This window comes from Crocuta crocuta, unplaced genomic scaffold, assembly GCF_008692635.1.
Source record: "Crocuta crocuta isolate KB4526 unplaced genomic scaffold, BGI_CrCroc_1.0 scaffold163, whole genome shotgun sequence".
NCBI lineage: Eukaryota > Metazoa > Chordata > Mammalia > Carnivora > Hyaenidae > Crocuta > Crocuta crocuta.
Window position 1 is genome coordinate 1710544 of NW_027529533.1, and position 17184 is coordinate 1727727.

General features: G+C 34.9%; 1 protein-coding gene across 2 annotated transcripts in view; it reads right to left on the reverse strand.

The window, feature by feature from the left end:
• The window catches only part of ATL1 (atlastin GTPase 1), a 73484-nt gene that overhangs the window by 36433 nt on the left and 19867 nt on the right, over nucleotides 1–17184 (reverse strand). The window lies entirely within an intron of this gene.

Below are 17184 nucleotides of genomic sequence, written 5' to 3' on the forward strand. Positions count from 1 at the left end.
ATGTGTTAGTTGAATTTTTTGAAGTTACATTAAATTTATGGATCAATTTGAAAGGAATCAATACAGTTTGATAATGTCTTCCAGCCTATATACATGGGATATTTCTCTTAATCCCCTTCAATAAACTTTTTATAATTTGGGGTGATGAGGAAAGTAGGTTTGTTACATTTATTACTAGATACATTAGTTTTTATTGCCAACTATAACTGGTTTCATTGTGTTTTAAATTATGTTTTATAGTTGTTGCTTGCACAAAGAGTAACTGATTTTGATAGATTAGCCTCATATTGAAACATTTATTAAACTACTATTCCCTAAAAATTTTTAGACATTTTGGGGTTTCACTAATGTAGAAACAGAAATAATTTTTATAAGTAATGAGTTTTATTTCTACTTTTTTAATGCTTATGTATTTCTTTTCTTTTTCTTGTATCATTGGACATTCAATACAATGCTGAATAGCAGAGGTAATGGTGGACACAACTTCTGATTTCAGTGAGCATAACTTTCTAATTTTAATGGGAGTGCTTCCAATATTTGAGTTCATACTTGTTATGGTTTGGTTAGGTAGATACACTTTACCTTATCATATGAAGGAACTTCTCTACTGGTTTACTATGAGTTTTCAAAACTCATAAATGGAAAATGAATTTTATCAAATACCTTTTCTGCATCTATTGAGATGATCATCTGGCTTTCCACCTCTATTCTGTTAACATAGTAATTTCAGGTACATAGTAAACCTAGTATTTTCAGGGTGCATTATCTTATTATATACTACTGACTGTTAAAATCTTGTTTGGGAATTGTGTGTCTATATTCACAAATGAATCTATGATATTCGTTTCTCATTTCATCTTTGACTGGTTTAATATTCAATGTGTCATTAGCTTTACAAAATGAATTAGTAAAAGCTTCCTTTACTATCTTCAAAAAGAGTTTGCTAAGAAAAAATTAGAGAGGCCCCTGGGTGGCTCAGTAGTTAAGCACTGGATTTCGGCTCAGGTCATGATCTCGTGATTCATGGGTTCGAGCCCTGCATCAGGCTCTGTGCTGATAGATAGCTCAGAGCCTGAAGCCTGATTCAGATTCTGTGTCTCCCTCATTCTCTGCCTCTCCCCTGTACACTCTCTCTCTCTCAAAAATAAACATTAAAAAAATTGAGTGACAGTTCTTTAAAATTTTGATAATCTTGCCTATAAAACTATCTGGGCCTGCTGTTTTCTTCGTGAGATGATTTTTAACTGTTACCTCAATTTCATTATACTTATGATGCATAGTTACATTAGTACTAATAAAGTATTACATTTCTTCTTTTTTTTTTCCCCCTGACAATATGTACTTTAATGATTATAAGAAAAGTCCTGGTATTGCTACTTTTTTCTTTCTTTCTTTTTTTTTTTTTTACAAATAGTTTATTGTCAAATTAGTTTCCACATAACACCCAGTGCTCATCCCCAAATTGTTTTAGAAATTTTTTTTTTTTTTGAGAGACAGAGCAGGCAGGAGATACAGAATCTGAAGACAGGCACCAGGCTCTGAGCTAGCTGCATAGAGCCCAACATGGGCCTTGAACCCATGAACTGTGAGATCATGACCTGAGCCGAAGTCAGACACTTAACCGACTGAGCCACCCAGGCACCCATAAAGTATTACATTTCTTCTTGAGAAAATTTTTGGTACATTTTATCTTTCTAGGAATGTTTCTCCATTGTCTAAAATTTAAGAGAAAAAGTCAGTAAAGATGTAGAAGATTTAAATAGTATCATTAGCCAACTGACCAGTTTGGCATCTAATAATTGCAGAAGTATGCATTCTTTTAAAATTCATATGGGATATTTACCAAACAGATCATGTAATGCTTCATATATCAGATCAGATTAGCACATTCTCATTACTAAAATATGGTAAAAAAATATGTTCTCTGACAATAGAGAAACTAAACTAGAAATCAAAAAGTATATATTTAGAAAATTCCTAAGTACATTGAAATTAGGCAGTAAATTTCTAAATAACCTCTGGATACAAGAAAATATCTTAATGGAAGTTAGAAAATGTTGTAAACTAAATAATCTAATGAATGTGATCTATTCATCGGCAATATTACACTATCTTAATCAAAATAGTTTCATGAAAAGTCATTACATATAGTAGGCTAAGCTGGTTCTATAGTCTAATTATTATCAATGTGGCTGTTTTGACTCTTTCCATATAAATATTAGAATCAATAAGTTGAAGTGTAGTATCTTAATTATACAAAAAGAGTGAAAATATGACATATCAGAAACCTGCTGAGAGGAAATTTACACCTTGAAATGCATTTAGTAGAAAAGATGCCAGAAAAAGCATAATCTAATATTCATCCTAAGAAAAAGAATTGCTTATTAAATGCAAAGAAAAGAAAAAGTAGGAATAAAGATGTGGGAAACCAATGAACCAGAAATAGAGGTCAACAAGAATAATTTATAATCTAAGACAATTCACAGAAAATAAAAGAAAAAATCACAAATCAACAGTATCAGATATGACAGAGGTATCACTACAGATCCTACAGATATCTGAAAGATAATATGAGGAGAATGACATCAGCATCATGGTGACATGAATCCTTCGTTGTTTCTCCCCTCTTTGATTTACAACTAATTGGGCATCTATGGAGAAAGAAAGAGCCTCTCCACAGCACACTAAGACACCCAGAGATCCATCCATCTGTTCACCAAAAAGTGGGTGGACTGGACCACAGAAGAGGCTGCAGGGAGAGGGAAGAGGCCATGGAACCTATGGCTGTAGAGCCTCCAGCATCAAGTACATTAGCTAGGAAGCACAAGCCTTTAAAGATGTACAGGGTAAAGGCAATCAGTGGGGGTATGTCAGGCTTGTTCTGCATTCTGCAGCTGGAGGGACCTTTGCTCCCGCTGAGGTAAGAGTGCAGTAAATGGGGAGATGGAAAGGAAAAAGAAGTAGGCCGACAAAGAGAACTGAAGAAAAATGTCTCCTGCTGTCTTCCCCAGGGTTCTGACAAAAGGACTACCCAAGGACCTCTGGGACCCAAACCCCTCCATTCAAGGAGTCCCTACTAGCCTGGCCTCCAGCTATGGGCACACCCCAAATCCCAAGTACTAAGTACACACTTCCCCCTTCTAAAGCCACTCACCCTTTCCCCCCCTCTGCCAGCATTACATATATATTTGCATATATATATATATATGTATTTATATATATATATATAAAAGCTNTTAAAAGCTCCTAACTTTAGCAGCTGTCAGCTCTTGTAAGGGAAATCAAAAACATGTGCTATAGTGCCACCTTCTGGAAAACAAAATGAAGACCCCTTAATTATCAAATCTATTGAATTGTCAGAATCAAAGCAAACAAAACGTTGCCTAAATAAGAAAGGTATTTGCAACCTCAAATGTGGCAGCAGAGGCAGTTTTCACCAAACAATATGAAAAAAATCATGGTATTATGGCATTATAAAAAGAAGATGACAATTTTCCAGCAAACAAATCCAAAGACATGGAATTCTGTGATCTGAAAAAGAATTCAAAATTGCTATTATGAAGAAATTCACTGAGCTGCAAGAAAATTCAGAAAGGCAATACAATGATCTCAGAAATAAAATTAATGAGCAGAAGGAGTACTTTATCAAAAAGACTGAAATTCTTTTTAAAAAATATTTGTTTAGGGGAGAGCATAAGCAGGGGAGGGGTAGAGAAGGGGTGTGGACAGCAGGCTCTGTGCTGACAGCTGACAACAGCAAGCCTGATGTGGTTCTCGAACTCATGAACTGTGACATAGTGACCTGAGAGGAAGTCGGATGCTCAACCAACTAAGTCATCTAGGTGTCCCTAAGAGTGTGAAATTCTTGAAAACAACAATAGCAACAACAACAAAATTCTGAAGCTGGAGAACTCAGTAAGTGAAATGAAGAATGTATTAGAATGCATTGGAAATAGAGATCAGATGGAAGAGAGAATGAGTAAGGTAGAAGATAGGAATCTTGAAGTGACTCAGGTGGGGTGACTGGCTGTCTCAGTTGATAAAGCATGAGACTCTTGATCTTGGGGTCATGAGTTCAAGCCCACATTGAGTGTAGGCTCAGGTGGAGGAGGAGAAAGAACTAAGATTTTTAAAAGTGAAAAAAACACTATGAGAACTACCAGACCCATTAGAAAAGTCAACATAAGAAAAATGGGTATACCAGAATGAGAAGAGAGGGAGAAGCGGTAGAGTTTATCTAAAAAAAAATAATAATAACCAAGACCCTTCCAAATCCAGGGAAATAACTGGATATAGAAATCTATTCTCTGTTGAGAATAACTATTACACAAAAAGAACTTCTCTTAGATACATATTAAGACTGTCAAAAATCAGTGAAAATAAAGAATTTTAAAAGTAGCCAGGGAAGGGGCACCTGGGTGCCTCAGTCAGTTGAACACTCTTGATTTTGGCTCAGGTCATGATCTCACAGTTCATGAGTTTAAGCCCTACATTGGGTTCTGTACCATCAGCACACAGCTTGCTTGGGATTCTCTCTTTCTCCTTCTCCCTCTGCCCCTTCCCTGCTCATGTAGGTACTCTCTCTCAAAATAAATAAGCCAGAAAAAAAATTTTTTTAAGTATCCAAGGAAAGATGGTAACTCACAAAGGAATCCTATCAGACAATCAGTAGATTTCTCAGCAAAAACTCTATAGGCCAGGAGAGAGTAGAATGACATATTTAAAATAAAAACTGCCAGCCAAGGAAAAATTATCTGAAAAAATTATCCTTCAGATATGAAAGAGAAATAATATTTTTCCGAGACAAGCAAAAAATAAAAGAGTTCATTTTACCACCGCTGGACCTGCCTTATAAGAAATGTTCAAAGGAATTCTTCAAGCTAAAACAAAAAGACGAAAGTATACAAAACTGATTAAGGTAACAGAATTAGAAATATGTAACTCTTTTTTACAATAGTATATTAAACTCTTATAAAAGTTACATGAAAAGAGCATTAAAAATAACTACAGCTACTACAACTTGGTAATAAAATCATTGCATAAAAAGGAAAAATTTGATATCAAAAATAAAAAAGAGGAAGAGTAAAAGGATGGAACTGATATAGGTGAATGAAGATAAATTGCTCTGACCAAAGACTTTTTAATCTATGAAATGTTTTTATGTAAACCTCATGGTAAGCACAAAGCAAAACCTAAAGCAGTGATATGAAACACACAAAAAAATAGGAGACTGAGCACAGCACCATGGAAAACCACCAACTTGTAAAGGCAGACAAAAACAGAAGGGAAAAGAAACAGTGGAGAGAAAAATAATCAGAAGGCAAAAGATATAATGGGAGTATAAATATCTGCATATCTATAATCACCCTAATGTAAATTAATTAAACTCACCAGCCAGAAGGCATAGAATGGCTAGATGAATTTAAAAAAACAAAAAACAAACCCAACTATATGCTGCCTACAGGACACTCCTTTCATCTCTAAAGACACACCTAGGATCAAAGGGAAAGAACGGAAGATGCTATTTCAAGCAATTGGAAACAAAAAGAAGGTGGGAATAGCCATACTTACATCAGACAAAATAGAGTTCAAGCCAAAAAGTAAAACAAGAGAAAAAGAAGGTCAGTATATAATGATAAACAGGTCAGCATATCAGAGCATAAATATATATGCTCTGAACAGCCAAGCACCAAAAGATAGTAAGCAAATAATAACTGATCTTGTTTTTTAAAGTTTTAAAAAATGTTTTTTTTTATTTCTGAGAGAGAGAGAGAGCATGAGCAGGGGAGGGTCAGAGAGAGAGGGAGATACAGAATCTGAAGTAGGATCCAGGCTCTGAGCTAGCTGTCAGAACAGAGCCCAAAGCGGGGCTTGAACTCACGAACCGTGTGATCATGACCTGAGCCGAAGTCGGACGCTTAACCGGCTGAGCCACCCAGGTGCCCCAAATAGTAACAGATCTTAAGGGAGAAATTGTTAACAATAAAATCACTGAAGGGGGCTTCAATACTCCACTTACAGCAATGGATAGATTATCCAGACAATAAGTAGATATTGATATGGAACATACTTAAGAACAAATGGACTTAATAAACATACAGAACACTTCATCCAACAGCAGCAAAATATACACTCTTTTCAAATGCACATGGTACATTCTCTAAGATAGCTCTTATGATAGGCTACAAAATAAATCTTGGCCAGTTAAAGAACAATGAAAGGGGCGCCTGGGTGGCTCAGCCAATTAAGCGGCAGCCTCTTGATTTCAGCTCAGGTCATGACCTCCCAGTTCCATGAGTTAGAGCCCAGGTTTGAGCTGACAGCTCAAAGCTTGCGTCGGATTCTCTCTCTCTCTCTCTCTCTCTCTCTCTGCCTCTCCTCTGTTCATGCTCTGTCTCTCTCAAAATAAACAAACTTAAAAAAATAAGAACACTGAAATTATGCCAACTATCTTTTCTGATCACAATGGTATCAAACTAGAAATCAACAAGGGGAAAGTGGGAAGATTGATAAATGTGTGGAAACTACACACTTCTTTTCTTTTCATAAATTTATTTATTTTGAGAAAGACAGAGTGCAAGTAGGGGAGGGACAGAGAGAGGGTTGAACAGAGGATCCGAAACAGGCTCCATGCTGACAGCAGAGTCCAAGGTGGGGCTCAAACTCACAAACCGTGAAATCATGACCTGAGCCAAAGTCGGATGCTTAACCCAATGAGCCCCCAGGCTCCCCTAAACAACACACTTCTAAACAAAATATTGAATCAAACAAGAAATTAAAAGAGAAATTAAAAATGATCTCAAGATAAATGAAAATGGATATAGAACATATCAAATACTGTAGGAAACAGTAAAAGTGTTCTGAGAGGAAAGTTTATAGCAGTATGTGCATATATTAAGAAATCAGAAAGATCTCAAGAAACAGCCTAACTTTACACCTTAAGGAACTAGAAAATGAAAAATAAATTAAGTCCAAAGTTAGCAGAAGAAAGGAAATACTAAAGATCATAGCAGAATAAATGAAATAGAGACCAGAAAAACAATAGAAAGACCAATGAAACTAAGAGCTGGTTCCTCAAAAAGATAAAATGGACAAACCATTAGCTAGACTAAGAAAAACAGAGAAGAGACTCAAAGAAAATTAGAAATTAAGAGGAAACATTACAACTGACACTAGAGAAATACATAGAATTAGAAGAGACTACTATATAATTTTATATAAACAAATTACATAACCTAGAAGAAATGGATGCATCTCTAAAAATGTACAATCTACCAAGAGTGAATCAGGAAGAAACAAACAGAAAAACTAAACAGAACAATAGTAAGTAAAGGGATTGAATCAATAATCAAAAAACCCTCACAGAAAACTCCTGGACCAGATAACTTCTAGCAAACACTTAAAGAATTAACACCAAACCTCTTCAATAATAATATAATAACCCAATTTAAAAATAGGCAAACCAACACTTCACTAAGGAAAATATATGTGTGGAAAATAAGGACATGAATTTTATTGTGTATACATTATACATTCATTTTTAAAAATAAAAATATCATTGGGGCGCCTGGGTGGCTCAATCGCTTGAACGTCTGACTTCGGCTCAGGTCATGATTTCATGGTTCATGAGTTCAAGTCCTGCTTCATATCCTTTGTTCCTCTCCCTCCCCCTCCCCTGCTTCTATCCAGCTGGTGATCTCTCTCAAAAATAAACAAACATTTAAAAATAATAATAAAAATACCATTTATATACCATTATAAAACCTGGCAGATCTAGTAATAAATCTAGCTGATATGCTGGTAAATATTTATGAACCATCTCTTAGCAGTGTGTGGGTATGGGAAAACCTGATTTGTAGTGTTTGCCAGCTTCTGTGAAATAAATGCTACCACCATGGCCCATTTTAATCTATCATTGAGACTCACTGAATGTGGAACTGGGAAGAGATGCAACTGATCAGCTCTCAGGAACTAGTATGACCTGCTCCAATGTATCACTGAAATGGAGTGGAAGATATTTAAGACCTCTACAGAAAAAATTAAAACATTACTAAAAGAGGTATATACACGTTCTCATATTAAAAGACTCTGTATTATAAATATGTCCATGTTCCCCACTGATCCACAATCTGATTACAACACCAAATAAATTGTCAGTAATCTTTCTTCTACAAATTAGCAAGTTTCTTTCTTGTATAAATCCTTCTTATACAGATTAATAAGCTCAAATGGAAAGGCCAAGAGCGGAGAATAACAAAAACAATCTTGAAGAAGAATAAATTTGGGGATTTACACTAACAGATACCAACAGATTTTTAAAATCTAAAGTAATGAAAACAGAGTGCAACTGTCACAAGGATAGACAGGTAGACAAATAGAAAAGCCTAGAGATTTCAGAAACAAACCCCACACATATACTATCATCTGACACAACAATGGTGCCACTGCAATAAATGAAGAAAGGATAATCTTTTCCAAAAATGATGCTAAGACAGGTGGATATTCATATGGAGAAAAAAAATGAACCCTCACCCCTTGCTCTATGAATAAAAATCAATTCCAAACAAATCTTAGACCTAAATGTGAGATAGGAAATGTGGACAAAAGATACAAATAAGAAGTTGATAAAAACCACACTATCAAATGGTTCCACACATATAAAAACATTAAGTCTCATGCAAATTAAAATTTAATTTACATTTTAATAATTTTAATCTTTTAAATTTTAAATCTTTTAAAATTCAATTAAAAGATAGATCAATACTTTTTATATATATCCCATTCACAAAGATCAGAAGTGCGATAAATCTTTTCACTGGTTGGGATGTAAATTTGTATCCTCAGGCACTGCAGGCGAGAATTAAAATGTACATAACATCTTTAGACAACAATTTGGCAAATAGTTATCAAAAATACAAAGAACATACTCCTTGACCCCACAATACTGTTGAAAAGAATTCATCCTGATGAACTCACAAGTGTAGGTAGTGGGCTACAGAAAGGACAAGTCTGTCACTAACACAAGGGTCTCTGGCCCAATGAGTGGAGTTTAATAGTAATGTTTGCTACAAGTCAAAAAATAAGTAGACAAATAAAAGTAAAGAAAATAATTCATCCTTCATATATACACATGCAAAATATCAGAAGCAATGTAAATGCCCACCAACAAGAGACTAAATAATAAACTATGGTTTGTCCACCTGTGAAACATAAGGTAGTTGTAAAGAATAAGGGAGCTCATTTGAAATAGTTACCAATATATAATATGAAGAATAACTCAAGGTACAAAACGATGTGTATAGTGTGGTATCGCTGGGGGGACGAGTATGTAAGAGAATGTGTTTGGCATTTTGGAGGAACAGAGTATGGATGGAACAGGCTGGGAAGGTGGTAAGGGGCCACATCAACAGACTGAGATAAGCAGACTGAAAGGATCTGCAACAGAGTAAATATTGTGGGTGAGAGAAAAAGACTTCAGTAGATGTTTGTATATGATTATCCTTTCCTACTCTGCCTTTGTGTACTAGGTGTGAGTGAGATAGATAACTATGAACTTTTGGTTTATATGCTTAACGCCTTTGAAGAACTATGTATGGACTTAACAAAGAAAAGGGAAATTATATACTAAGTGTGATGTAAATATACTGCAAAATAAAAGAAATCTCTGAATCAGGACTATAAAATAACAAAATGGTTTTTGGGAAGAAGTCTCATTATTAGGTAGGCAAAATAGGGGCTCTTGCATGGCTCCGTCGGTTAAGTGACTGACTTGTGATTTCCGCTCAGATCATGATCTCACAGTTTGTGAGGTCAGGCTCTATGCTGATAGTGTGGAGCCTGCTTAGGATTCTCTCTCATTCCCCCTCCTCAAAATAAATGAACAGTTTAAAAAAAAAAAACAATGTAGGCAAAAACCATATTAAAAATTTCTTTTTGGTAATAAAACTTCTAAAAATACAGAAATAATTTTTTATTAAGCAGTAGAAATGAATAATAAAATAGGACACATCTGTGGAATATTTATAAATACATAGTAATTAGTTTACATCTCATCTAAAATTAAGAGAGGCTTCCTATCTGAAACTTATCTAACCACCAATCTATACATATTTATGCTAATAAATATTGACATATAAAAATAAGTATTTAGATAAGCTACAACCCAGATATCATCAGCTGATAAATAAACAAAATACGGCATATTCATACAATGAAATAGTATTCAGCAATGAAAAGAAATGCAGAACCAATGTATGCTACAACACGGATAAACTCTGAAACACAATGTTAAATAAGGAGTCACAGAGGACGACATACTGTATGATCCCATTTATATAAAATGCCAAGAACAGGTAAATCTACAGAGACAGAAAGTGGGTGACTGCTTGCCTAGGACTGGAGAGTGGGAGGGGACGAGGATATCCAAGTTTTCTTTTTTGGGGCTAATGAAATGTTCTAAAACTGAGTGATGAATGCACAACTCTGAATGCATTGAAAGCCTCTGAATTGTTCACTTTAAGGGAGTGAATTGTATAGTATATAATTATATCTCAATAAAAACTGTTTATTTAGAAAAACTTTAGTTTCTATCAAAAAGGTCGAAATTGAAAACACAGCCTAAAAATATCTGGAGAATGGAGACTGTCTTACTCATGTTTGTACTTCTTGGGAAGAAAACTTTTTATAATGGAAGCTCACACAGTACATACCCAATACATATTTACTATATAAATTTAATATCAAATAGTTCTGAAGAAAAAATTGAGATGCACAGTATTATTAAGAATAAATGTTATGCTTGATTCATTGTTCATAAATAACTACATTTTAACCAAGCAATTAGGATTATCTTTGTTATAAAGAATCAAAAAATCCTATAAAATGCAGTGCCAAGTTTCTTTAGAACCTGATTTTTACCCTCTTAAATATGTTTTGCTAAACTAAACTTAGTTTCAATTCCCTGAGCACTATGCAAATTTTTAAAAGAGGAAGAGGCAGAAAACAGGATAGAAGCAAACCAGATGGGAATTAACATTTTACTATGGATGATACAAATGTATGGCTCACGAGGAGAGAACTAAAAAATATATATTGTTTCACCTTTTCATATAGTGGATTTTATATTCAATAAAGCTTCTGGGACTTTTCTGTTTTATGTAGTATTCTAAATCACTGGAAGCTGGCCACCCAGCTACAGGTTTATATATGTTGAAAGGGAATCTTCAATAATTTTAAATATGGAGAATAATCATTTTAATATCTTGGAGATGACAGGGGTATGTATTTGTAATTTTCTTGATTGTAAACTTTGAAAAAAATCTATTATCTTTCCATCAGAAATTAAACCCCACAGGATAAACTATGAGTACATTGGAGGCTTTATGGAGAAAAGACATCGCACCTAGGAAATTTTCTTAGCAACTGAAATTAAAAGGAAATATATTTTCTTACACCATAAAGTCTCTTTTGAACAAACTTGAAAAATGACTGAAAACATTTGTCTGAGTGACCGAGAATGATTTCCAAAATCACAACAAAGGGAGTTCATACAGAAAGGGACAAAATGAGTTAAAGAAACAAAAACAACATTAACTCACAAAAATGAGTATCTAAAAAATGTTTAAGCAAGACCAGAGATATGAACTACAATGAGATGATGACACACAGCAGACCTCAGAACACTACCATGCAGACTCTCAGATTGTTCTGTTAGCAATACCCTTGAGGAAGGATATAATAATGCAGGTCCTACAACTTCAGAATCTTGGAAGAAATAAGTAAATCATTTAATAGTCTGTTTATTTTAAATACAAAAGCATTCCATAACTAGTCAATGGATGCTTCTAGAAGAACAATGCCATCACAATTTAGGCACTGTATGTGTGTGTGTCATANTAAATCATTTAATAGTCTGTTTGTTTATTTTAAATACAAAAGCATTCCATAACTATTCAATGGATGCTTCTAGAACAATGCCATCACAATTTAGGCACTGTATGTGTGTGTGTCATATATATTCATAAATGTGTGAGAAGACTTAAGTAGAAGGATAAGTAACTGATAAAAAGAAAAAATACTGGGGTGCCTGGGTGGCTCAGTTAGTTGAGTGTCCGACTTCAGCTCAAATTACAGTCTCACAGTGTATGAGTTCCAGCCCAGCATCACATCCTCTGGTGTCAGCACAGAGCCAGCTTCAGATACTCTGTCCCTCTCTGTCTGTGACCCTCCCCTGCTGTCTCTCTCTCTCAGAAATGAATAAACATTTAAGAAGAAATACTAATGGGTAAGAGACATAGAGGGAAAAGTTCAGTCTTACTAGTAACTGAATAAATGCTAATTTTTAAAAAATATTTATTTATTTTGAAAGAGAGAGAGAGAGAGCACGCACATATGTGCCTGAGCAGTGGAGGGGCAGAGAGAGAGGGAGAGAGAATCCCAAGCAGATTCAACCCTCAGCTCAGAGCCTGATGTAGGGTTCAATCCCATGACCATGAGATCATGACCTGAACCAAAATCAAGAGTCAGATGCTTAACCAACTGAGCCACCCAGGTGCCCCAAAAAATACTAATTAAAGGAGATAAATTTTTTGGCTGTCATAACTTGCAATACTTAAAAAATATAAATAGCTGACCCTTGAAAAACATTAGGGGTGCCAACCTCCCACATGCTCAAAAATCCACATATAACTTTTGACTCATGACCTCTGGAAGAGACAGCAAAGAAGAAACTTATACTCTCTTCAGGTAGAACACATAGAGATGAGAGCACACAGTGCCCATGAGGCTTGCAGTAAATGCCAAAGATACGGCATTGTTCTAATTCACAGACAGTAGCTAACATTTTGGGCAGATGGTCAGGTTTTTTTTTTTTTTNTTTGGAATGGACATGGAGTGTAAGTATATTCAGTTCCATGTGAATGCTCACCAGATGGCATTCACTGAAGAGGAGGTATTCAAAAATCAAATGGACAAGATGATTTGTTTTGTGGAGATAGTCAGCCTCCTACTCCAACCAATTCTGCTCAGTATGCTCACAAACTAAATCAGCAAAAGAAACATGAAGAATCTATACTAATATCAAACAAAATGGACTTTGGGGCAAAAAGCATTCCTCAAGATAAAGAGGATCACTACATAGAAAATAAAAGGCTTCATTCATTAGGAAGATATAAGAAGTCCACATTTGTGAGCACCTAACAACATAGTTCAAATGTCAATAAAAGCTTGACAGGGGCGCCTGGGTGGCTTAGTCGGTTGGGTGTCCGACTTTCGCTTAGGTCATGATCTCGCGGTTTGTGGGTTCAAGCCCCGCGTCGGGCTCTGTGCTGACTGCTGGCTCAGAGCCTGGAGCCTGTTTCAGTCTGTGACTCCCTCTCTCTCTGACCCTCCCCTGCTCATGCTGTCTCTCTCTCTCTCCTAGAAATAAATAAAACATTTAAATAAAATAAAATAAAATAAAAGCTTGACAGACCAAGAGGAAATTGACAAATCCACTGTCATTTTTTAAAATCTTGGAGCACCTGGATGGCTCAGTGAGTTAGGTGTCCGACTTCAGCTCAGGTCATGATCTCACAGTTTGTGAGTTTGAGCCCCGCATCTGGCTCTGTGCTGACAGCTCAGAGCCTAGAGCCTGCGTTGGATTGTGTCTCCTTCTCTCTGTGTCCCTCCCCGACTTGTAATCTGTCTCTCAAAAATAAATAAATGTTAAAAAAAATTTTTTAAATAAAATCTCATATTTTTAAAGTATCTATCAGATATCCATATCTGGTAGATCAAACAGTCCAGAAATCAGAGTATGGAAAAAAATGAACATACATTTAAAAAACTTGAACTATATAGAATTATTGAATCACTATAATGTACATCCAAAACTAATATAACACTATATATGTTAGCTCTACTGGAATTTAAAAAATTTTAAAGTGATCTGACAGCAAGTGCAGCCTTTAAATATTTATACTAACTTATGTCTTTAAAAAAAACCCATTAATTATTCACTCTATTTAAGAAAATAAGCTTGAGCTGCTAGCAAACATATATAAGCACAGTCAAAAATGTTTTCTAATCAAAAATTAGAAAACATAAATTGCTTTCCAGGCTTTTGTGGAAATCTATAAAAAGTAAACATATACTAGGACACAAAGCAAGTTTCAACAAAGTTCACAGCATGAGTATAAACATGAACTCAATACTGTAGAAACTAATCACATGAGGTTGTTTAAATTATTTAAAATTAAATGAAAGTAAGTATTTGGTCCTTATTCTCACTAGTCATACTTCAATCCTTTACAAGATATATATGGCTAGTGGCTACCATACTGGACACTATAGATAGAGAACATTTTTATGACCATTGAATGTAGTACTGCTATATGATATTAACTAGAGTAAAATTAAGTATCACACAGTAACAAAATTTAGAAAAATCCATACTTTCTTTCTTTGTTTTTTTAAGATTTTATTTTTAAGTAATCTTTACACCCAGCATAGGCTTGAACCCATGACCCTGAGATCAAGAGTTGCATGCTCCACTGAATGAGCCAGCCAGGTGCCCTGAAAATCCATGCTTTCTGTATATTTATAAATAAAGGTATGATTTATTGTAGACATTTAAATGAAATGAAAATTAATAAATGAAAATTAATCTACTGCATATCAACATACAAGAAGACAAGCTGAAAATTAATAAGCTCAGTATTCAACTTTTTAAGTTAAAAAGAGAATATAAAATGAAATCAAAGAAAGTACAAAAATAAGAGAAATGCACATAAATTAAGTAAATATAAAAGAAATAAAAGAGGAGAAGTTAAACAATAAAAGATATAAGAAGGAAAACACAAATAAAATTAAGCAGAGAAAATAACAGGTAATTAAGAACAATCTAATGCTACGCTGATGAAATGGACAGATTCCAAGAAAAATATAAATTACTAAAACTGACTCAAGAAGAAATAAAAAGCTTTAATTGTTCCAAAACCCATACTGAAGTTAAATCAATAGTTCAAAATCTTGGGACACCTGGGTGGCTCAGTTAAGCTTCTGACTCTTGGTTTCAGCTCAGGTCACAATCTCATGGTTTCATGAGTTTGAGTCGCATGGCAGGCTCTGCACTGATAGTGTGGAAACTGCTCTGGATTCTCTCTCTCTCTCTCTCTCTCTGTCTCTCTCTCTGTCCCTCCCCTACTCATCCAGACTCTCTCTATAAAAATAAGTAAGTAAAATTTTAAAAAATAGTTCAAAATTTTACTATAAAGAAAACAGCAGGTTTAATAAACAGGTTTTCCCAAACTGGATTAATCTAATCTCACATAAACTCTTGTAGAGAACAGGAGGAAAAAAAAAAAAAAAAAGAAAGAAGAAAGAAACATCTTCCACTCATTTTATAAAGTTAATATAAACTTGATATATTGAAAGTCAAAGTAAATATGAAAAGGGAATATTAATTGTAAGCAATTTTTTTCTAATTTAGAAATTAGAAAATTTAGCAATGTATTTAAAAAGGTAATACAGTAAGCCTTGGCTTATTCTAGGAAGGCAGGATCACTTCAACACAGAAGATACTTTAATTAAACACGGGAAAAAATTAAAGCATAATACCCATGTGATTATTTCAAAAATACAGAAAATGCATTCATTATAATTCCATATCCAGTGATGATTTAAAAAAAACTTCTAACCTGGAAAAAGGAGAACATTTTTATTCTAAGTTAAGAAAAAGACTTAAAAGATAAAGACTAAGAAGGAATGAATAAAGCTGCCGTTATTGTAGATGATATGCTTTCTTACATAGAAAATTCTACAGAATCAAAAGACCGTTCATTAAAACTAATAAGGGGCATCTGGCTGGCTTATTTGGTTAAACATCCAACTCTTGATTTTGGCTCAGGTCATGATCTCATGGTTGTAGGAGAGAGCCCGTGTTGGACTCTGTGCTGGGTGTGGAGCCTATTTGGCATTCTCTCTCTTTCTCTCTCTGCCCCTTCCCAACTCTAACACACGCACTCTCTTTCTCACACAAATATTAATAAGAGTTTTGCAAGGTTGCTAGATATAAGATAAATGTGTAAAAATCAATTGCATTTTTATTAATAGCCAATAAAAAATATAACGGAAAAATCACAGCAACCAAAAAATATAAAGAAAATAATAAATAAATAAAGGCCAACCTTTCAAGGAGAGCTTTGAAACTACTGAAAGACACGAAGAAACAAAATCTAAATAAATGAAGGAATATACTATGTACGTGTATAGAAATATTCAGTACAGTAAAAATCTTGAGTCTATCAAATGAATCTACAAAAAGGATATACTTTTAATTTAAAAGATCCCAACTGGGCTTTCTAAAGCACTGGAAAACCTGACTCTAAAATTTTTATACAAAAGCAAAAGCCGAGAATAAAGAATAGTTCAAAACACCAATAAATAAGAACACAATGAAAACCAATCTGCTCTACCACATGAAGACACTGTGAAACTATAGCAATTAAAACTGTGTTACTGACACAGGGACAGACAAATAGCACTGGAGTACAAGCAGCAGCACAGGAACAGACCCACACATATTCAGGAGTAATATCTGACCATACAGTTTGGAGATCAATGGGGAAAAGGTGGATTATTCAATAATGAGTCTGGGACACTTATATCCATATAGGGAAAAAAGTCAAAGAGATTTCTATATCACACTACCCCTAAAAATAAAATCCAAACAGTTCTAGAGCTTAAAATGAAGTTGGAAAGGCTGCAGAGTAGGAAGCACCAGAAATCTGTCTCCCTAGCAGGACAACAATTACACGACAGAATCTGACTGACAGAACTACTGGAACTCTGGAAGGCTTACAACTTCTGGCAGAAGGCATGAACGGTTAAGTTGTAGTTCATTTTAGTCAATTTCACATCTTAACTCAGCAGTGGCTACTGATCCTCCCTCCTCAGCCCTATGGCAGGCAGTTAATGCACGTTACACACAGCTTGCAGAAGTCAGGGTAGTCAGTAAGGACCCTGTCCTCCAAAATTTGGCGATTTGTGTACCAACTGCTGATTGCTGCTTCTTTTCACAAAGGTGCAGATGCAGAGTTGTATTCTCTCCCAGTGCTGACTGCCCCTTCCTTCTAGATGAAGTAACTTCCAGGAGATTTAATGGGCCAGCTCCTTTTCTGGGGAGGGGGGTAAGTCTGAGAGGCA